The sequence below is a fragment of the Leptonychotes weddellii genome, chromosome 6 (assembly GCF_054177405.1).
Source record: "Leptonychotes weddellii isolate Sample4059 chromosome 6, ASM5417740v2, whole genome shotgun sequence".
NCBI lineage: Eukaryota > Metazoa > Chordata > Mammalia > Carnivora > Phocidae > Leptonychotes > Leptonychotes weddellii.
In genome coordinates this window covers 108,252,113-108,274,417 of record NC_138374.1, presented here as the reverse complement: position 1 = coordinate 108,274,417, position 22,305 = coordinate 108,252,113, and the positions used below count along the sequence as shown (strand labels likewise).

Sequence of the window (22,305 nt, the reverse complement as noted above, 5' to 3'; positions counted from 1 at the left end):
GTCCCCACCGCCGTCGGCTGACGACTCATGGGCTGTCGTCACTCTCTGTTCTGCAGCCCAGAACTGGTGACGAGGGGCTTCAGGGTGCCCAACTCCCCTCCCACGGGATGCAACGGCGTCAGGAAGCAGGCGGCCACCACTGCCATTCAGAAAGAAGGGAAACTAAGCTGGCATCACAAGGCTCCCAGGAAGGACCACTGGTTAACCCTCACCCTGCCACCGCCTGCCCTGGCCTCACGGCTCCGCTCCCACGGCGTTTCCCTGACGCAGACGTTAAAGGGGTCTTTACTCCGGGTGGGGGAAAGGCGTCCCCTCGCAGGCTTCAGGTGCATACTGCCTGGTTACCTCTTCCTCTGCCTCTGCTTCTGATATCACTGAAGGCACGCAAGCTCCCTTCCCTCCCCATTCCTTCTCCAGCCACCTGCTATGTTCCCTTCTTAAGGGCCCGATAAGACAGCTGGGCAGGGGAAAGGGAGGTGCTTCAGTTTCTGCAGGGATCCTATCTGCTTAGCAGTATATTAGGCATTTCTGTGTAGTAGATTACGGAGGCTCCATGTCACTGACTGAGATCACGAAGCCTTAGAGAAACCACCCAGCAAGACGAGGCAGGGTCAGATGCAAACGGAGGCTCTGCTCCCTGCCTTGTATGAGCTCCAGTGATTCTGGGTTCTGGAGCTCATTCTGCTCTGAAGATGCTACAACCACCCCATCTCCACCTCCTCCTCTAGGAGGTTTGTTAATCCACCAATTGCAGCTACAAAAAAAAAAAGCGATCATCTTGTGTGAACCTGACCGCAAAGAAGAGGAGAAAGTTAATGAGGTAACAGGGAGGGTAGCACAGAATGACTACGAGACCCGGACCTCGGGCGCAGGAACGTCGGCCACCCAAACCCCCACACAGTATTACGGATGTACAAAATTCCTTAAATAGACACGTTTTGGGGGTCTACTTTGTAAGAGGCATTTTGCAGACACTGAGAACGGACAGGTAAAAAAATGCAAAGGCTTTGGGAGAATAAGGGTTCTAATCATGAGCAGAACACTTACCAGCCATGGGATTCTCCTCGCAGCGTTGCGGTAAAGCAATACATGAAATGAGCTCCGAGAAAGAGCCTGACGTGGTACCTGGTAAACAGAAGGCACCAAATAGGTAAGTGTTTTCCTTCTTTGTTCCCCGGCTTCTTGGAGCTCTTCATCTAATAGGTGACTTACGACTTACACACACAAAGAACCAGAAGATAACCAAAGTAGCATCCGAGAAGGATGAAGTGTATGAGACCTTGGCCAGAGGGAGCAAGCGGCGGTTACGAGGATTGCTTCTCGTGAAGGGGATCCGCAAAGGCCCACGGAGGATGGCAGGGCTGCCGCAGGTGGGTGCGGTAGGGCCAAAGAGTCATGGAAAATACCAGTGGTGCAAACAGGGAGATCGGAAAAGCAAGAAAAAGTAAGTTGCCTGGTTTTGCTGGAATACGTGGTCCACCTGGGGAAACGCAGAGAAGTCAGACTGAGTAGGAGAGCTAAGGCTGGTTATAGCCAGCCTTCGGCACTGTGCTAAAGGGAAGGGATTTTACTCTGGAAACGATGAGAAACCATTTTAAATCTCTAAGCAAGAAAAGACAAGATGGCCGCTGCACGCAGAAGGGCCTGGAGAGGAGAGGGACGGGCAGCAGGGAGCCTCACTGGAGGACTACAGCTGGAACCATGGCACTGGCAGGGGGCATGACGAGGAGCAGAGAATAAAAACAATAAAAAGGGAGGGCCATCGAATAAATCTGCCTTGGACCCCACCCCCCCCTCCGTCCCCACAGAGAGACTGCCGGAGACAGAGCCTATTTGGGGAACACAAACCACAGGTCCGACACATCTCAGATGAGCAGCCGTGTCTCTGCCTTCACTCTCCCCCCGAAAAACTCAAGCTTTTTCTCTGGACTGCTTTAAGCCTCGAGCCGAGGAGGGCATGAGAGACCCAGGCCTTCTGTTAGCAACGCCCACCTTCTGGCCAAGCCCACACCCCAGGCGGTGGAACCCCCACCCAAGGCTGTGTCCGAGGGTGGGACTGGGCGGTCCTGCCCCTGGGGCCACCTTCACTGCGGCAGCCACCACTGTACCCGCCTCTGCTGCGCTTTTGCCCCCCCTTCCCCTCCTCCGTCATAGCCCCCGCCCCCCACCCACTCTGCGGAACTGGCACAGCAGGACCAGAAAAACCAACGCCACCATGTCAGAGACCAGGAGAAATGCCTCCAAAATGGCAGCCTTAGGATAAAAGGGAGTCCAAAAATATTATCAACCCACCCAAGGAAAGGGAAGCCAGTGACAAGGGGAATGAACTGTCAACCACCTCCCAACTGGGCGCCCCCCACCCCACCCTTCCTCACTCTTACAATTGTCACGTCTTTTCCATCAGAAACTTCCTCTCAAAACCCAGAGAGCGTAAGAGGGAAAGAAGGGCATCACCCCATGCCCCCGAGAAGTCCTGGGGGCCATGGGTGACACAGGGCATCCAGAAGGACATTCTGCGTTCCATACCCCAAGGGGGACAGCAGCCCATTTCTGTGTTCAAACCTAGCTCCTACCACTGACCGGACAAGAGCTAACCCTCCGAGGGAGCAAAGTCTTCCACTGCTCCCAACCAGACCCTCCCCAGCTCCGTGGGCCCTGGGGAGCCAGGAGGCAGGGTTGCAAAGAAGGGCCGAGAAGGCACAGACGTGCCTCCGTTATGTAATAAGAAGGGCGGTGCTGTCCTAGGCCGGCGACCCAGGGCGCATTGCGTTCCCGGATGCGCAGTCATGGGTGGGGGCCACTGCGCAAGGCGCAGGGCTCAGAAACCCCCTCCCCACAAACACGAGACCTGCCACAAGGACCCGATGGGGAGCCAGGACCCTGATTTTTCCAAGTCTCCCTCCCCCAGCCACAGGCGAACAGCCTGCTGCCCTAGTTTTGCTCTCACTCTCCTCACTCCCCAGAACGACAAACCTTTCTAACCTGGGACCTCCACACCTCTCGTGGCCCAGTGGCTTTCCTGGAAATCCCACCAAATACGCAGTTTCCGAGCAACCTCCTGGAGTCAGTTCCCGTCCTCACCTTTCCCAGCACCAAGGAGCAGCAGCTTCCAGAAGGCAGGTCCTTCCTACACTGGGCTCAGCTCTGGACAGCCCCGTCAATGCAAATCTCTGGCCCCCGGGGAGTAGCCCAGAGGCAGCAGGAAGCCCATGGTGGTGGTGGTTGTCAGCCGCAGCGCCTCCGTCCTACCTTGCCCGTGCGTTTCCAGGGGAGCCAAGAATTATTTTGCCGCAACACTGAGGTGTGGCAGACTGAAAACTCCCTTTTCCGACACCAAACTAAAGGACAAATATTTCCTTCCAGTTTGGTCGACTCTCTGCGCACCCATCTCTCCAGCCCTTCCTCCTTCAAAAAAAAGTTTGGGGAACACTGAGCTCCTCTTCCTTAGAGTGCATGAAATAAAAAAGGCATAGGAACAGGCTTCAGCTGGTCAGTCAAAAGCAGGCACGGACACAGGGGCATACGCACACCCCTCAACAGATTTTAGAAAGCTGCTGGGCTTCTCCCCCCCTCCCCTTTAAGCAAGTGAAATGCAAATTCAGATTTGATACCCTGCCCTCAGCCAATCAAAAAAAGGTTTTCACCTGCCATTGGCCCACCCACCAATCAGAAGAAAGGTCTGGAGTGAGAGCCCTCCCCTGGCCAATGGAAGGCCAGCTCAGTCACTTAGTTAATGATGCAGCAGTACAAGGAAGGCCATCACATGTGAACTGGAAGGGTGCCAACATGGAGACACAGAGAGCGCAAGGTAAACAACTTTCCAACGCCAAAAGGATGACATTTAATCTCTAAATGCTCGCTTCCCTCCTCAGCTCATCCTTAACCCCTCTCAGCTGGCCCTACAGATGCCGGGAGCCTCACTACCTGTCCCCCTGGAGCTCCTAACAAGATGCAACAGTGACTGCGTCACCATTCCCCACTTTTCCCAACTACGCAGTGACAAACCTAGCAGCTTTACCCCACTTCTCCCAACCCACGCCCCATCCTGCCCACCTGCTCCCCACCAACCCCAGGTGCCTGGGGCCGAACATTTCAATCAGGCAACCCCTGGAAAACTGTGCCTTTCACTTTCCTCCCAGCACCTCTCCTCCCCACTCCCTACCTTCCTTCCACCTAAGAATCGCATGGACGGACAGACAGACGCTGACACCCAAACAACCTGGAAAACCAGTCTGTCTGTCTGTCTGTCCAATAGAAGGAAATGGGGGCAAAGGCTGGGAGGTCAGGTGGGACGCCAGGGACAGCTTGCTCCTCTCTCCTCTACCCCGGTCAGGCTTGAGCAGCTGACACTAAGAGAAAAGAAATTAAAGTGGAAAAAACAAAAACAAAAACAAAAAACCCTCTCTCAGAGAAAAAATAGCAAAAAGCGAGAAAGAAGGTGAGAAAGACAGAGCACCCACATACGCAGAGACATCGCCCCCGATCCCAACAAATACGTACGTGGGGGAAGAAGGGGGTTACGCCATCAAGTCCTGAAGCCCATCGGACCACCCATCGTCGCTTGCGCAGACCCAAATCTCGGTCTGGCCGCAGGGTGCCGCAGTCCCGAATGTTCCAGAAATCGGTCCCGTTAAACCTTCCACCATCGCCCCGCAACCTCTGGCTCCCACCCCTGCCCCCCACCACCACCCACCTCCCCCCCGCGGGAACCGCCCGTGCCACCTTGCGTGTCATCTCCTTAGCCCGGGCTACCCAGAGGCCGCCAGCCCCTGACAGATTTCTGAACGCTTGGCAAGTGAGCTGGCAGAACCTGGTGCCCGGTGTTGCTATGACTTGTTTCTTGATTTCTCTCTCTCTGCTGCAGCACGGCTGTTGCTAGCAGACCTATCGACGGAGCGCTCTCTCTCTCTCTCTCTCCTCTCTCTCTCTGAGCTCTGTGACGCAGATCTAAATTCTCCAGCCTGCTCCTTGTGTTGCAAGAGCAGAACTGCAGCTTTTCCCCTGGAGAGCCGGAGGGCAGTGCCAAGGCTGGTCAAACAAGGCAAAAAAAAAAAAAAAAAAGTTGGGCCTACACTCCACTTCCCTGGCCATACTTTTCAGCCCATTTTCTTACCCCATATACCTCACTGCTCTGGGGCAGAGAGGGCCTGGTCCCTGCAGGCTCACGCCTTCCCCGAGGGCTTCCCAGCCACCAAACTAGCTTAACTCTTTGAGTGACAGCGCCCGGAACCCAGACAGGGTTGTCCCACACTAAATGTTGCCTCATCTTTTCTTGAACCGTATGAGCTTCTCCCAGACAGGAGAGTAAGATGGCCCTCACCCTGACACAGTCCTATTAACTCTTTCTGCCACGGACACGTCCAGAATGATGGCCATGGCTGACTTGTGTTGTTTTCTGCTTTTTTTGGCCACACACCAGGATCTTTTTCTCCCTGGAATTTCCTAAGGACCAAAAGTGTGATTAGAACATTGCCTGCTTACCCCGCGAATGCTGTCCTTTTACCGGGGTGGGAGCTGGAGAAATCTAATTGAACTGCAGCCTGAAGAATCCAGAATAAAACCAGCCTGGATCTGGATTCGTTCCGGGCTCAGGATTTTAGGGCCTCGGTGGAAACGTCCGATCACTTCTCAAAAGGCACTTAGGCCACTCAGTCCCAGAGATTCAGGTTGCTGAGTCATTTGTTCCCAAGAAGATCCTCTGACAACATGAAAAGCAGCAAAACAGAGCAGCGGCCAAGCCTGGACCTGGAGTGGCCAACGGCTGGGTTCTTCTCCCCGCGGTGGGCAGCCCTGCGAAACGAGCATCGGCCAGCTCCCCACCACGGCCCCCCTGATGGTGGCGCCAGGCCTGCCCACACCTGGAAACTCTCACGGGGACGGGGCTTTCCCACGGGCCCTCTGAAGCCCGGCTGGGGTTGTTTTTGGATACTGACAGGTCCCCGCTGCAGCTAACGACATAGCTCCCAACATTTTCCTGCCCCCAGACCCCAAAATATTTCCGGAACAGCTTAGAAGCCAACTCGCTAGACCCTACATACCCAGAAAGACCCGGGGAGTCTCGGGTCCCCACGCCACTGTGTCCAAACAATGCAGACCAGCAAAGGTTTATGACAACCAGCGGCACCACGTGAAACTAGACGCGATACACTCAGGTCCTGGGGTAGCTGACTCATAAGGTATATCACATCAAGAACCTTGCAACTTCCGGGAAGAGGACTTGAGAATGAGAGACCAGGCGGCCACCTTCTCCTGCACCCTGCTTCCTAAGCCGCCTTCTTCGGGCAACTACTCAGGGCCAAGGTTCCACCCCGCAGAAAGAAGACCACTTGGAAGACGACCGTGGCACTCCACGGGTTTAAAAGAAGCCCAGAGCATCCGTGCCAGGCTCCCAGCAGGGGGAAAGTGCTTCAAATTCACACCTTCTGGGCTCCAGGGAAGCGCATGCCAATAAAGAAGTCACCTACTGGTCTGATGACCAAAGGAATGAGGCCTTGATCACACTAAAGTAAGTCCCTCGGAATGGTCCTCTGTCTACTTAAATACCGTTTGCCGTAGTTCCCTTTTCCATGGAAGAAAAACATGCCTAAGTTCATGTCAGGACATTCCTGATTTATCCAAGAGCCCAGGATCAAATAAACAAAGGGCTCTGAGCTCTGCCAGGGAGCCTCCTGCTTCAGGAGGGAGAACCAGAGGGAAGTAGGGCTCGAGGAGTTGGCCCATCACCCCATGAACTTGGTGAATGACGTGGCTGCTCACTGCCATGGCGATGGAGAGGTCATGGGTGGGTGGAAGTGAGAGAGAAGAGGCAAATAAGTCATGAGAGAGAGAGAGAGAGCAAGGAACAAGTGAGGGTCAGAGGAGGGCCATACGCAGCCACGGAATTTACCGACAGAGGCCGGCCATGGTCTCCAACCACGGCACAACGGAGCTTGAGTCCGTGCAGAGAAAGGGCCCCATTTCAGGGACTCAGCCGGGCCCCAGTCTGACTTGAACAGCGTTAGGACAGCACTATGTTTGGGGAGGCTTTGTTTCGTTTCGCTTTTCTTCTAAGTCTTTGCTTTTTCTTCCCGTGTTATTCTTTTCACAATTTTCCTAGGATTCAAACAGTCATTCTAGGCACCTCTGTCCCCGCTCTAGGTCTTCCTTCTATTAACCTGGTTCTGCGCTGTGCCCACAACAGAAACACCCGAATGGGATGACCAGGAAGCAGAAATGAATTCAGTTCTAAAAACACGGGAGGATGTTTACTTAGCAAGCAAGCTCGAGTCTACAAGGAAGTTTTACAGGGCACTGCATGCAGTGTTTGATTTCAGGGGTAAAGATAACTTCTGAGCGAGGAGAAGGTGCTGGCTCCTTCCGTCCACCCCATGAGGCCTGGGGAGGCTGGGCCACGGCAAACTTGAAAAGGCAGGGCTTCACCTCGAGCCCAGCAGGTCCCCGGCTCCCTTCGGCTTCTCCCAGAGACAGGCCCAGGAAGCCACACACACTCTACAGACCACACGAGCTCTCTGTGGCCTCTGACTGATCTGGGTCAAAACTACGAAATGCCAGAGATGAAGAATTATTTTCTTTACAGGGAAGGAGCTGAACTTTTACCCAGTCCTTGTCCAGGGTGTGGAATGCAATCACTCGGTCACCGCCACAAACTCCTGGTCGGTGGGCATCCGCCAGGAAAGCATGCTTAGCGCAGGCCTCTGTCCTCTCCTCTCCTCATTCGGGCCTACTCTATGGGGACTGGATCTTTCACCAGGAAAGAAACTGTTTTTCTCAGGACAGGGTAACTGTGCGGGGGGCTGACCTCAAACTCCATGCAAGCGTCTGGGGCTAGAGTAGGTGTTCTAGATTAATTGACAGGTGGACCACAGTGAAAGTGTTTTGGTTTACCACCTGGGAGGCAGCAGACAACAGGCACCCAGTGGCCCTATGAGGTAAATCACTTATCAGGTACCTTCTAGGTGCTAAGCCAACATACAGCATAGAAGAAGACACAGGCCATCACCCTAAGACCCACACATACTAGTTGAGGGCCCCTATCAACATTCCCAAACTGGTATTTTTGATATTTCAAAAATCTGCTCTTTATTTATTTTTTTAAAGATTTTATGTGCTTATTTGAGAGAGAGAGATAGCAAGAGACAGCAAGAGAGATCACAAGCAGGAGGGAGAAGCAGACTCCACGCCGAGCAGAGAGCCAGACATGGGGCTCAATCCTAGGACCCTGAGATCATGACCCGAGCCGAAGTCAGACGCTTGACCAACTGAGCCACCCAGGTGCCCCGAAAATCTGCTCTTCAAAAGCTGGGATTCATTTTCCCACTGAAATAACATTAAACACACTGGTTGGGTTCCCAGGCTAGCCCACTTGACCCACTTCAGGAAGTCACAAACCCCAATGCCTTTGGGGTCTAGGCGGGTAATAAAGGCGCGAAGCGGGTTGGGGAGGGAGTGCGCCAAGTGGAAGGAGCACACCACTCCTCACGGGCAGCCCACCCCAGCCCTGCCTGCTCGAGGCCATCTGCCCATGGAGGCCACCAGGAGCCCACATTGTCTGGTTTTTCGGGCAAAGGCAGAAATCCAGACTTTCATTAAACTTCCAAGTTTTAAACACCATCAAAAATTTTTAAAAGTCAAAACATACCTGCAGAGCTTCCAATTTGTTTTCTTTGTGTTAATGTATCCAAAATGCGATACGTTTGCTACGAAAAAGATCGGAGCAAGCTCAGCCAGAACGTGGATTTAAATAAGATAAAGGAACGAAGAACGTAACTGCAGAGAACTTCACCTCACAGGTGCCGCGACTGGAGGAGAAGGACAGCGGAGAGAAAAGTTGAGAGGAACCTCAGCCTTCCGGTCAGTGGTTGTCGACGAGCCCTATGTGGAGGGCTATGAATGGAAGGGTGCTTTAGAACTGTTTTTAAATATACATGATACCATTAAAGAGCTGGTATTGGGGGGGGGGAGGGGCAGAAGGAGATGGAGAGACTCTTAAGCGAGATAACCCTGAGATCATGACCTGAGCCGAAATCAAGAGTCAGACACTGAACAGACTAAACCCCCCAGGTGCCCCTAAAGCACTTGTATTTGTGCCTTACCCTGATCCACCAGAAAGACAAGAGAGTCATTCCAATATCCTGGCCCTCTCTCTCAGTTAGGAGTTGCTACTCTGCACGTCATCGAAGAGTCTGTCAGGGCTTTGCTGGGAAAATTGGAAGGGACAATCCAGCTGCTCACCTAGGCACAGAGCCCTCAAAAAACAACACCATGACCAAGGCATTGTCCAGCCTCACTTTGGTTCAATAACTCCCATCCCAGCTTTGGAGGACTCCGACAACGGAATATAACGGAGATGAAATCTCTCTCTGGTAACTAACTACTAGCCTTCGTCTTTGCTCTGCCTCTGGAGCCCACAGAACAAGCCTCATCCCCCAAACACATAGATACTTCAGGATAACTTTTATCACCACAAGTTTTTAGGGCAAAACAAGGAGGTACAAAAAAGGGAAATGAAAAAAGAGGTGGAGGGGTGGCGGGGAGGAAGAAGCCGGAGAGAAATAGTCTTAAAATATCTGATCAAAAGTTAACAACCCAAAGGAAAAGAGGAAGAGACTTACGCATTACGTCTTCATGAGAAAGGAGGCACTCGTGGCAGAACGAACAGTTGAGTGCGTCAGGACATGCGAAAGGAAGGGCCTGCAGTCCCCACACAAGGGAAATGTCACCAAGAGCCACGGGACTCAAGAATTCCCAAGGCCAGCCACCAGGTTGTGCCAATGATCTGGGACAAACGGGCTGAAACCTGGAACCAGGAGAGCAAACGACATGGCTCACAACCCTGTATGTATGGGACGTTCTTTTGCCCATTTTGAGGGCAGGGGTTCTTTTTCTTGTTGATTTCTTGGAGTCTTTACATATCCTGGGTACAAATCCAGTTGCCAGTTATAGGTCCTGCCTGTGTCTTCTCCACTCGGCTTGTCTTTTCTCTTTCAGTGATATCTTTTGATGATCAGAAGTTTCTCATTTTCATGTAATCCAGCTTATCAATCTTTCCCTTTTTAGCTAGTGCTTTTTGTGTCTTCCTAAAAAATGTATGGCTACCTCAAGGTTATGAAGATATTCTGAGTTATCTTGTAGATGGAGTTTTACTTTGTCTTAACCCACACATGTAGAGGGATGATCTCTCTGGAGTTTATTCTTGTGTATGAAGTGAGGTGGGGTCGAGATTCATTTCTTTCCTTGTGGATATCCAACGGTCCCAGCACTGTTTATTAAAATGACTGTCATGTCCTACTGCTCAGCAGAGCCTCTTCTGTCATCGGTCAGGTGTCCAGATACGTACGGGTCTGTTTCTGGGCTCCCTGTTCCAGTCCTTTGGTCAGAAATAAGACAGACAAGTAGGTCTATTCTTGTATTATGGAGCACTAAACTTAATAGGGTGATTTTAACATAAGGATTTGCCAACAAGTGAAGTTGAAGAAAATATAAATCGAGGAACCAATCTTGCAAAGTGAGTTCAGTGTGGACAGGCATAGTCTGAGAGGAGCACCCCAGTCTGGACCTCTCAGAAGTAAAAGAAGGATCAGGAATAGACAAAGAAAGGAAGACAAAGAAGAAGCAAAGGACAGTGGTAAAAATGAGTCTTGTTTTTTGGGGGCACCTGGGTGGCTCAGTCGTTAAGTGTCTGCCTTCGGCTCAGGTCATGATCCCAGGGTCCTGGGATGGAGCCCCGCATCGGGCTCCTTGCTCAGCGGGAAGCCTGCTTCTCCCTCTCCCACTCCCCCTACTTGTGTTCCCTCTCACGCTATGTAACTCTCTGTCAAATAAATAAATAAAATCTTTGAAAAAAAAAAGAGTCTTGTTTTTTGTAGACAGTAACAGTGATCAAGAGAACAGATTCCTACTGTGCAAGAGATAACTTGCATCCAAATCCCGCCTATCTACTACTTAGCTATGTGACTTTGGGCAAATTAACTCAGCCTTCTTGTGCCTCAATTTCTTAATCTGAAAAATGGGGAAAATCTTCCTCATTGGGCTGTGCAGATTAAATAGATTAACTGACGTACATCACTTAGTACAGGGCCTACCACTGTAAGTATTCAAAAAGACGTTGGGTGCTGCCTTCATCATGGTTAATGATACGATGGAGACCAAACTGTTGGAGCAATCTTGCCACTCAACAAACATTAAGTGAGTACATACTACTAAACAAAGATAGCACATAGAGTGGTTAAAAACTCAGACGAAAAAATGAGACAGGTTTGAATCTAAATTCTAGTATAGCCTCTTTACTTGTTACGTAGACTTGACCAACTTACTTCTCCCCTCTAAGTTTCTAGTTTCAGCTTCATCCATACTTCCTAGGGGCTTTCTTCGTAAGGCTATAATGAGATACAGAAGCATTCTGCACAATGCCCGACAAGTAAATACCCATCTAGAAAACCCTGAAGATTCCACCAAAAAAACTATCGGAACTGATAAATGAATTTCAGTAATGTTACAGAATACAAAATTATTGCACAGAAATCTGTTGCATTTCTGTACACTAATAATGAAGTAGCAGAAAGAGAAATCAAGAAAACAATCAAATTTACAATTGCACCAAACAGAACAAAGTACCTAGGAATAAATTTAACCAAGGAGGTTAATAGAAGACCTGCACTCTTAAAACTGTAGGACACTGATGAAAGAAACTGAAGATGACACAAACAAATAGAAAGATATTCCATGCTCATGGATTGAAAGAATTAATATTATTAAAATGTCCATACTACCCAAAGCAATCTACAGATTCAATGCAATCCTTAGAAAAATACCAGAACATTTTTCACAGAACTAGAACAAATAATCCTGAAATTTCTATGGAACCACAAAGGAGCTAGAATAGCCAAAGCAATCTTGAGAAGAACAAAGCTGGAGATCCCATAATCCCAGATTTCAAGTTATGCTACCCAAAGCTATAGTAATCAAAACTATAGTATGGTACTGGTACAAAGCAGATACACAGATCAATGCAACAGGACGAGAGCCTAGCAACAAACCCATGCAAATATGATCAATTCATCTATGACAAAGGAGGCAAAAAGATACAACGGGGAAAAGTCAATCTTTTCATCAATAAATGGTGCCTGGAAAACTGGACAGCTACATGCAAAAGAATGAAATTGGACTACTATTCACCCCAGACACAAAAATAAACTCAAAATGGATTGAACACCTAAATGTTAGACTTGAAATCATAAAACTCCTAAAAGAAAACATAGGCAGTCATCTCTTAGCCTCAGCAACACGTTTAGGGATATGTCTCCGCAAGCCAGGGAAACAAGCAAAAATAAACTACTGGGATTACACTAAAATGAAAAGCTTCTGCACAGCAAAGGAAACCACCACCAAAAAAAAAAAAGGCAACCTATTGAATGGGAGAAGATATAAAAAGGCAACCTATTGAATGGGAGAAGATATTGATATATCCAGTAAGGAGTTAATATATAAAATATATAAAGAACTTACACAACTCAACACCCAAAAACCCCCAAACAATCCAATTAAAATATGGGCAGAGCACATGAATAGACATTTTTCCAAAGACTTACAGATAGCCAAGAGACACATGAAACGATGCTCACTATCACTAACCATCAAGGAAATGCAAATCAAAACCACAATGAGATACTATCTCACACCAGTCAGAATGGCTAATGTCAAAAAGACAAGAATTAACAAGTGTTGGCCAGGAGGTAGAAGAAAGGGAACCCTTATTCACTTCTGGTGGGAATGTAAATTGGGGCAACCACTGTGGAAAACAGTATGGAGGTTCCTCAAAAAATTAAAAGTAGAAATACCACATGATCCAGTAATTGCACTGGGTACTTACCCAAAGAAAATGGAAACACTAATTCGAAAAGATACATGCACCCCTATGTTTACTGGAGCATTATTTACAATAGTCAAGATATGTAAAGTGTCTACCCACAGATGAATGGATAAAGGAGATGTGGTATACATATATACACACAATGGAATATTACTCAGCCATAGAAGAGAGTGAGCTCTTGCCATTTGTGACAACACGGATGGACCCAGAGGGTACTAAGTGAAATAAGTCCGAGAAAGACAAATTCCGTATGATTCGGAATCTAAAAAACAAAATAAACGAACAAAGAAATGAAAAAACAGACTCTTGAATGTGGAGGAAAACCCGGTGGCTGCTACAGGGGAGGTGAGTGGGAGGATAAGTGAAATAGATAAAGGGGATGAAGAGGAACAAATTTCCAGGTGTAAAATAAGTAAGTCATGGAGACAAAAAGTACAGCAGAGGGAAGACAGCCAATAATATTGTAATAACATGGTGACAGACGGCGACTATACCGAAGGTGGTGAGCACCGAGTGATGTAGAGAACTGCTGAATCAATGTGCTGCCCACCTGAAACTAACATAACATTGTACGTCAGTTAGACTTCAGTAACGATTTTTAAAATTCAGTAAAAAAACACCAAAATAAATGCTCAACTGCTGCCAGCTACCACGATGATAATAATAAGCACGATGCCAGTCAATGATGATTTGGGGCATGGTACCATATCGGGCACTGGAAGGAAAGGCCTACTAACACCTTGGCATTCCCGGTCTTCCATCCAAACAGTAACCAGGCACAGCCAGCCTAGCTTCATGGTGATAAGACAAAGTAGCAGATAAGATCAAGCGTGTTCAGGTGGTGGGTCCGAGGCAGAGGAAGGGCTTGAAGAAAAACGGTTAGAGAGATATGCCAAGTAAAAGCCAAAGTGCTATACCGGTTAAATTCTTGGTAAGATAATTTTTAATCTTGGGATATTTTAAGAAGAAACAAAAACACAGGATCTGCAAATATTATATGATCAGACAAAGTCTGAGTAGATGCTGGGCTGGGGGTGGGTGTCAGACATGGTGCTCATAAATTAGAAGTCTGATGGGGGAAGATTCCAGGAGAAACAGTGCTGCCAATAGCTTCAATCAATAATGATGACCATGATGCGGTCAGCCTGAAGACTGCATCTTGTCAGTCTCCTAGCATCCCCCCCCAACGCCGCCCCGGAGCCACTGAGGAGTCGTTCCCCTCATATCCCCAACCCAAGGGACTAGGGCACTTCTACCCAGGTGGCTGAGTGAAAGTAAAACACGGCCCAGCAGTGACAACAAACACCCCAAGGACACAATGCGGTACCACGTGCCAAGTGCAAATCCGAGACAAGGGCTGGGGACAGCCTGTGCTGGAGGGTAGGTCCTGGCAGAGGTGAGATGCAGATGCAGACCCAGAATGTCGCCACAGACGGGGAGCTGGAGCCAGGCAGCAGCAGACCGTAAGTGGCCTGGCCAGTGCCAGCCCTGAGAGCACGGGACTCCCACGGCTGCGGGGTGAGGGAAGACGAGTGAAGGCCAAGGCAGGTCCTGAATTCACATCACAAATGGAAGTGAGCCCCAGCACCAAAAGAGACTCCCTCATGGAATATGCCCAAGGAAAACAGAGTGACAGGGTGTGTTTGTTTGCTGGGGGGGATGGTCAGGCCTGGGATGGCAGATACTGGGACCAAGATGCCCTGTTCGTAAGTAGACGCTTTCTCCTGGGCAGACTGACTCAGTCTGCCTCTTGGGCCAAAAGTCCAGGCTCCAAAGTGTCCTGCCCAAGCTGGCTCCCATCACCTCCTGGTAAAGTGAAAGAGGCTAAAATGTCTTATCTTGTCCTAGGCCACTGAACATGAAATCTAAGCTGCGGCCAGAGGGCTCACGGCTCAGCTTCACGCAAAACCCAGGCTGACGACGGGACCGGCACCTATTATTCTGACGATGCACCGAGGATGACTGAACCAGTCACTCCGCTAACCGAAGGCCCTGGAAACCCCTGGACCAGGGGCTTCCAATGCCGCCTGAAATGCAGGGGACAAAGTCTGCTTGGGACTCAGGGAGTAACCCAATGCGCCTCTTGGCTGGCTGCTCTTGAAATCCTGGCCCTGTCAACGGATGGAAATAATTTCCAGAGAAATGGAGTGTGGCTGGGCCACGTGAGTTGGGCTGAAGGGAGCCCTACCCCATCCCTGTACGGATGGGACGTGCGGCCTGTAACCCAGGCCAGGCCAGGCGTGCCCGGGTGCGGGTGGTCTAAGAGGTCTTGCCCAGGTGCCCTCCGGCACAGGCTGAGACCCTCAGATGTTCCTGCTGCTCTTGGGGTTCTTTGTCTTGATCCAGGAGGGAAGCTCCCGGCAGGAAGAGATGTCTCTAGGGCATGCAGATCCTGGACAGCTGATGAGTCATGGAGCTGTACTGACCTTTGTGTGAACACACAAGCTTAGTGCCATGTCACTCAAAAATGAAGTTTCTGTCCTGCTCCAGAACAAACTAACGCTTTGCTTAGCTGAGTCAGATCTAGATAGCAGGAGTCACAGACCCCAGTAGGACAGGGGGTTCCCCAAACAACTCTGACTTGAGCTGTAATTTCCATACTGCATTCTCCCCCACACAGGGGCATGCCCGTGCCCATACCCGCAGCCCAAAAAGGAAGAGGAAAGACACCAGGGCCATCATGCATGCCAGCATGCAAGTCTGGGCTTTCCGCAAAGTGCCAACCTTGCCAGGAGCTGGAGCAGGGACAAGGCCTCCAGGGCTGAGGTGGGTGGGAGGGGGGCCGGGGCAGTCTACGACATAATCGTTAATGTCATATTTGGGGGCGATCTTTGGGATGCATTTTCATAACACGACTTTCAATTTCAGAATTTTGTTTTCATAATATGAAACCTCACCAAAAGTCAGGTTCCAAAAATCTTTGATGGTGTGAATGAATACAACCTCTGCCTATAGAGAGCTCATGAGCAGGGAAGGTTTGCTGACCAGAATCTTTGGGGCTGAGAGACAGTCCTGTGATTGTCTTATTGATGGAGGGAGAGTGCTGGAGCAACGTTCTTTGAGAGGGTTCTGCTTTCGGAAGCCCTCTGGGACCAGTGGGCAGCAGTTACTCTCAGGTTAGGATCTGGGGCAGGCCTCTGAGGTCAATGTTCTTTCCCCCAAAGCAGAGCAGCAATAACAGCTCTGCCTTAAAAAACAGAAGATCACATTAGGAGGTTTCCCCCAATGCCATGTAATTTGGGGTGAGTGGAGCACCCCACCTCGTCGACACTCTCCCCCTGACAAACTTCAAAACCTTCAGGGGCTGGGTGAGTACTGAAAAAGCAGGCTTGTCGTACAACAAGAAGGGACCATCTATTTATCACAGAAAGTTCCTTGGGGCCTCCTGTGTGTGCGTCAGGCACAGCGCTAGGCACATTTCGTGGAACTCTACCTTGGCCAGCAGGGGATTTCCCAGATCACCAGACGCTGGTAATCTGCAAAAGCAGGGCATCAGGAGGACAACTGGCTCCTCAATCCCACCCTGGGCCCCCCCAAATGAAGAGGCTCGCATCTTGCCACCCCTCCAGGCCACAGCACGTTAAGCATCACCCCACGCCTTTCTGGGGAGGCAGAGCTGGGCGGTGGGGGCGGGCCAGCAGGTTAGGTGTGCTGACAGCACCATCTAGAAGCTTCTGCATAGGGTGACATAAAAAGGGTGCCACTAGTGCTTCTGAGAACCCGGTGTCACTAGAGGGCTGTGGGGGACACCAGACAGGAGCCTAACAGCCAATGGAACGCCCCTCACAGAGCCCCCCCGCCCCGCCCCCCCCCGCCCCGGCATTGACCTTGCAGTCAGGCAAATGCACGCCTCGTGAAGTCACCTGAGAGCAGTAACCACCATTCCTGTCCCAGACCCAACAGAGTCCCCCAGCCCCACGCAAATGGTCTGGCATGACCCTCCAGATAAAGCCTTTAGATTCCTGGTGATGTAAGGTGCCCTCGAGGTCATCTGGCCTCACCTTTCACCAATAACAAGACTGGCCTTGGGTTCAAGGCCAAGGTGGAGGACCCTGGCTGGGTGACTGTCTCTCTGCCTAAACTTTCTCCCCTGTAAAGTAGGGCTAACAAGTTATTCATACCCCTTCCCGGTGTTCCTGTGAGGAGCGAGTGAGTCCCTACCGGTAAAGCGCTCAGTAGTACTGCATGGTACACAAGAGTCCGTGGAGTGGTAGCCCTCGTTTTTATTATCAGCGTCCATGCGTGGTGGCCCCTCGGCTTACCTGGAAACCCTGTCGGCCCCACAGAAAGAGCTCCCACCCATCTCACAGGGTCACCCATCTTCCCTCCCTCACGTCCTTTACAGCTCAAATGCTGGGAAAGTATTTTAAGTTCCACCCATCAACATTGGCCTCTCTGCCACTGTTCCCCACTGGCCCCAGAGCTGCCTTCTGGAGTGCCACAGAGTAAGCCTGACACCCACATCATGTGACAGTCCTTTAAATACACAAAGCCATGCCCGGCAAACCCGCTCCACCGAATTCTTTCCCTCTCCGGGATCAATACGGCCAGATTTCACAGGCTAGCAGCCCCTCCTCTCCACTTGCTCTAGTTTGACATTTTCCCTCCTAATCGGGGTCAACAACTGGACAGTGCTCCAGAAGCAGCCCTCACAGGCCAAGGGACAGCAGACCGACCTCCGGCAGAGCCTGCTTCCTTCCCCAGGACTCCATACACCCTCTCTCTGGCTCAGTCCACCGGAGCTGCCCGGCTCCTCCACGCCCACCCACTTATAACTCCACACACCCCTCTGAAAACCTCGCTTGGTGTCTTCTTTGGGACTCTCTTCTCTGTGATCTTAGGGATAGATGAGGAAACCGCTGCTGAATTATTTCTATATGAAAAACACTAAGCCAGATGCTTTCACACACATTATGGCTGCTCATCTGCTCCATTTCCCTTAGCTAGGAATCCAACCCTATTCTCTGATCCTGAGCTTACCTGCCCCCCCTTTCCTGAGTGCTCCCTGGATGGATCCTTTCTTCCTGCCCGAGCTCCTGCAAGGAGAAGGCACCTGGACCCTGCTGGTGCTCGCCCAGAATCTGAGGCCCATGGTCTCTGTGAGACATTCTTTTCCAGGCAGGCCACACTTCTGCCACCGTGACGTTCTCCCTTGTCTAGACACCAACAACATGTATACGCCATGTTGTGAGTAAGAGCCTAGTAACGTGCTGTCACGTGTCAACACGTGTGCTCAGCTGGTGCCTCCACCTTGATAGAGTATGAACATTTCAAAGACGGGGCCCAGGCAAGCTTTGGAATTCTTTTATTCTTCTCAAAGCTCAACTCCCAGTGGCACTCAATCAATACTCATCGACTGGCTGATGGGGCTAGAGTAGGCCTCCCTGTCAACACGACCACCCTGGAGTCCCTGACAAACACACTGGAAACGGGCTCATTCGTCCAAGGCCCTTCCCTGCATGCCCTGGTCCTCTGCTGCTCTCCCCTTCCTTTGAACCAGACTTGTCAAACAGGAGTTTACTCATCTCACTCCAGTTTCTAGAAAGGGTTCCCAAGCAAATACCAAAGGGACATCCGACTTGTGCTTTCACAAACACGAGCGATCACCTCACCCTCTGGCTGGATGGTCCTGAGAACGTGCTAGGCTTAAAAGAGTGAACCCCAACTCTGAACCCTGGCATCCATTCCATGGTTCTCCCTGTGGCCTCATGCAAGGCTAAGAATACAGGACACAGAAATCAGCTGTCCTCAACCCACAGGTGGGAAGACCACTGTCAAACCCATCTGCATCCAGAGAATCAAAGACCAGAGATGAACAGTTCCCCATAGCTATTAACTGGACTTTGGCTAAGGAAAGAGTAGAACACTGTCCTCACCTGATCTGGTGGCAGATGAAAAGAAAGGAGCAAAGGGGTGACATCTACAGCCCCCAGGAGGCAGGTGGAAAGCTGGAGCCTTGCCACCTTCAGGGGCCGCCTGGGCTGGGCTAAAATTCTTGCTGTTATTACAAACATCACCAACCAAGGAGAAGAGGGGGCAAAGCCTTCCACCTTGTGGCCCAGCTCTAGATATTTCACGGATACTGATACACTCCAGACAGAAGCTCAGGGTCCTCCAAGACACGAAAAGTGGTGACTACATGGGGAAGGCCCAACGTCCCTGGGAGGCTGTGCCGGGTCTAGTTAATTAATGAGCTCTTACCAAGTTATCTCTGATTTCTCTAAATACTTGCAATGCTTAAGACAACGCCGGGCACACAGTGTTTGTTGATGCTGTTACTGAATCCAGGACAGGAGGAGAAAAAGAATCAAAATTAAATATAAGATATGGTTCATAACCAAAGGAGTTCCTAAAATAGCCTCCAGAGCTAACATGATTTGGGAGCAGTTATAAAACAGCCTAACTGCAAGGAAGCTTCTCATGGACCTGGACTGCGTCTCGTGGCCCTTGATGTCACCATGATGGCACATCCATTTCCAGAAATCGTCCACTGGCTGAATGGACAAATGAACATAAGAATGGGGATACAGTACAACTTCTGTGGGGCCTACTTCTAAATATCTGAAATACCAACACGTACCTCTCATTTTCGGATCATAAAATGCCCAGATGCTACTGACTGACCACTTTGTACCATCAGCCAATACTCAGAGAGTTATTACATATCACCTTGTGCAAGGAATAGATAAATGTGTCACAGCAAGCCATTCCCAACATTGACCTCCCTCCCCAACTTTTGGCTCCCCTGTCTCCTTTCCCTCACACATAGAACCAAGTAACAAGTTAAAAAAAAAAAAAAACAACTCTTTGTGAGTAAACTTTGCTCCTCAGCCAAGATGACGAAGCCAAGTTACACCATGGAATGCATCCCTCCTCCTGCTGATTTGTAACCTGCTCAGACCCAAGCTGGAATCTGGCCAGCTGACCTCTAAGACCTGGCCTTCAGGGGCCTACAGGACTGCAGGCAGAGGCCACCTCCCTCTCCCACAGCCCTGACCCCTCCTGACCCCCAGATGAGGCATAGTAGCAAGGCCTCCATCCGGCTTAGAGCCCTTAACTGGAGTGTGGCTTCCTTGCAAGACTGCCTTGTGGCCTTGGCCCTCAGCGGCCATGGCGGCGCGAGCCACAAACAAGATGGCGCCGGCCGCCGGGCTGGGCCAGCCTGAGCACACCCATGCCTTCTTCTCTACATCCTGCCTCACACCTCCCTCCCCCGGGGCTCTGGGGCTCTGCTCCCAGGGCTTGGGAACATGCCTGTCCTTGGTGAGAAGAGCAAATAGAAGCTCGTGGCCTACTTCCAGCAACCTCGCTGTTTCTCACTTTAAGATTAAAATAATAAACACACAGACAGAGAGAGGCTGGGAAGTGCAGGGTGGGGGGGAGGGTGAAGCGGCACCGAGCTGCGGGGCAGGGACTCACAGCAGCACAGGGCTGTGGTAACCTGGCAACCTGCGGAAGGTGTGTCAGTGAGTGGGACGCGTGCAGTCAAGCACCAGGGCTGGGAACAGTCAGGGCTGGACAGGGGAAGGTCACAACGGGCTGGCCTGGTTCCTCGGGGCGCCGAGGAGGGAGGGAGGGGGAGCAGAGAGCACGCCGCCTGCCCACACAGCTCGTGACTCCCAGCTGTGTCCCCAACGCCTCCTAGCCCGTGGCCCCGCTAGCACCAGGCTCTCTCTTCTACTGCCCGGACTCCAGATTCCTCTCCCGGTATCCTCCCTGAAATCCTGGACCATCATGTCCTCCTCCTGTTCTGACATCTTCCGTGGTGCCCCCGTGCCTCGCCGAGGCGTTCTCCTACTGTTCAAGGCCCCCTACCATCTGCTCTCCATCCACCCCTCCGACAGGAGTTTCCACGTCCCTCCCATCTGCGCTCTCGGATCTGCCTACCCAACCCCTCGGCCCAAACCCGAGGTCCCTGCTCTCTCAACAAACGTCCGCCGAATGCCCGCCATGGAAGGGGCGGGGGGCTAGGCACCGAGACTACAGGAATACCTAGGACATACTGCCCACGGAGAGCTCGTGGTCCTAGGGCCAAACCAACCCACCAACACAGCACAAACGTGGCGGGTAATCTAGGATTACCAGACACAGAGCACTTACCATGAGCCAGACGCTATTTTAAGCACGTTATAGTCTCCTTTAATCCCTTCACTAACCCTATGAGGTAAGTGCAGTTATGACCAGTCCCATTTTAGAGATGAGGGAACTGAAGCAGAGCAAGTAAAACTTACTCCAAGTCACCCTAAGTGAGGGACAAACTGCCACAGACGTCGGCATCCCTGGCAGAGAGGCTGGCGTCAGCTCTGAGGCCTGGCTGGGCAGTCAGTGGTGACCACAGTCATGGACGGAGCCAAATACCGGGATGGCCGCTGCCCAGCACCCCCCCCCGCCCTACTTCCCAAAGAGACACCCTGGGAGTGGGTGCTTCCCACCTGGAAAAGAGAGGCCTGCAAGGGGCAGGTGAAACATCACCCAAGGCTGCCCTCCCCTGTTCTGGGAAGAAAGCAGAAAGCATAAGGGGACATGTACACCGGCAACAAGCACTGTCCACAGGGAGAGGTGATCAGAGACCCAAACCCACAGCAGCTCCTCTTAGCATCTGCACTCACCCCAGGCCGCTCAGCGGGCAAACTTAACCCCGTATCTGTTGGGGGCTCCACAACTCCAGCACCCCACCTCTGGCACAAGCTGTGGGGAGGGATCTCCGGGGTGTGAGGAACGGCCTCCTCTTCTTCCTGTTCCTGCGTGGCTGTGACCCTCTGCGTGGCCAGGGGACTTCCGTGCCCCGTCCAGCCCGGCGGCCCCTGCAGGTAAGCCTTCACCACCGCCCAGGAGGGCTGCAGCCGGGAGGCCAGCACAACACTGAGGCACAGACGGGGACGGGGCTGTGGAGCCGGGGGCCCTCAGCCTGGGGCATCTCCATCTCCATCTGGTGCGGTGCCTCCGGCCCACTGGGGCTGTGTCTGTGCAGAAGGGGTGTGCGACCTCAGGGTCAGACACAGCAATATGGCTGGCAGCGGGGAGACAGACTCGTTGCCCCTTCAGACCAATCCAGGTGGCCTTTTCCTCATCCTCTTCTCCTCGCTCACGCTCACGTAGAAATCCCACCCGGGGAGTCCCTGTGCCCCCCACAGGCACCCGGCAGCCTCCAGCCTGCGGCAGCCCCGCCCACATAACGTTTCCATCTCTGAGGGGCAGAAGGCACTCTCCCCTGCCCCTCTCCTCCGAGCAGCTCTGGGGGCTCCTCCTGAGACTGGCTGTAACGTAAGCACCCCGGGGACAGGGACCTGTCTGCTTCGTAAACTGCTGAATCCCCAGGGCCTAGAACAGTGCCTGGAATACAGCAGGCGCTCAGTAAATACGTGCGGAAGAACATGCGTTATCATTTTATCGATAAGAAAAACTAAGTCTATTTCCCAAGGTTACAGCTCATCTAC

General features: G+C 51.5%; 1 protein-coding gene and 1 long non-coding RNA gene across 2 annotated transcripts in view; both read left to right on the top strand.

Annotated features, from left to right (window-relative positions):
* The window catches only part of CR2 (complement C3d receptor 2), a 436,172-nt gene that overhangs the window by 130,380 nt on the left and 283,487 nt on the right, over positions 1-22,305 (top strand). The gene's annotated exons all lie outside the window — the stretch shown is intronic.
* Positions 193-15,632, top strand: LOC145722325 (uncharacterized). Its single transcript, XR_014146493.1, has 4 exons — positions 193-326; positions 1,071-1,150; positions 5,420-6,505; positions 14,717-15,632. It is a non-coding gene; the product is annotated as an uncharacterized LOC145722325 (long non-coding RNA).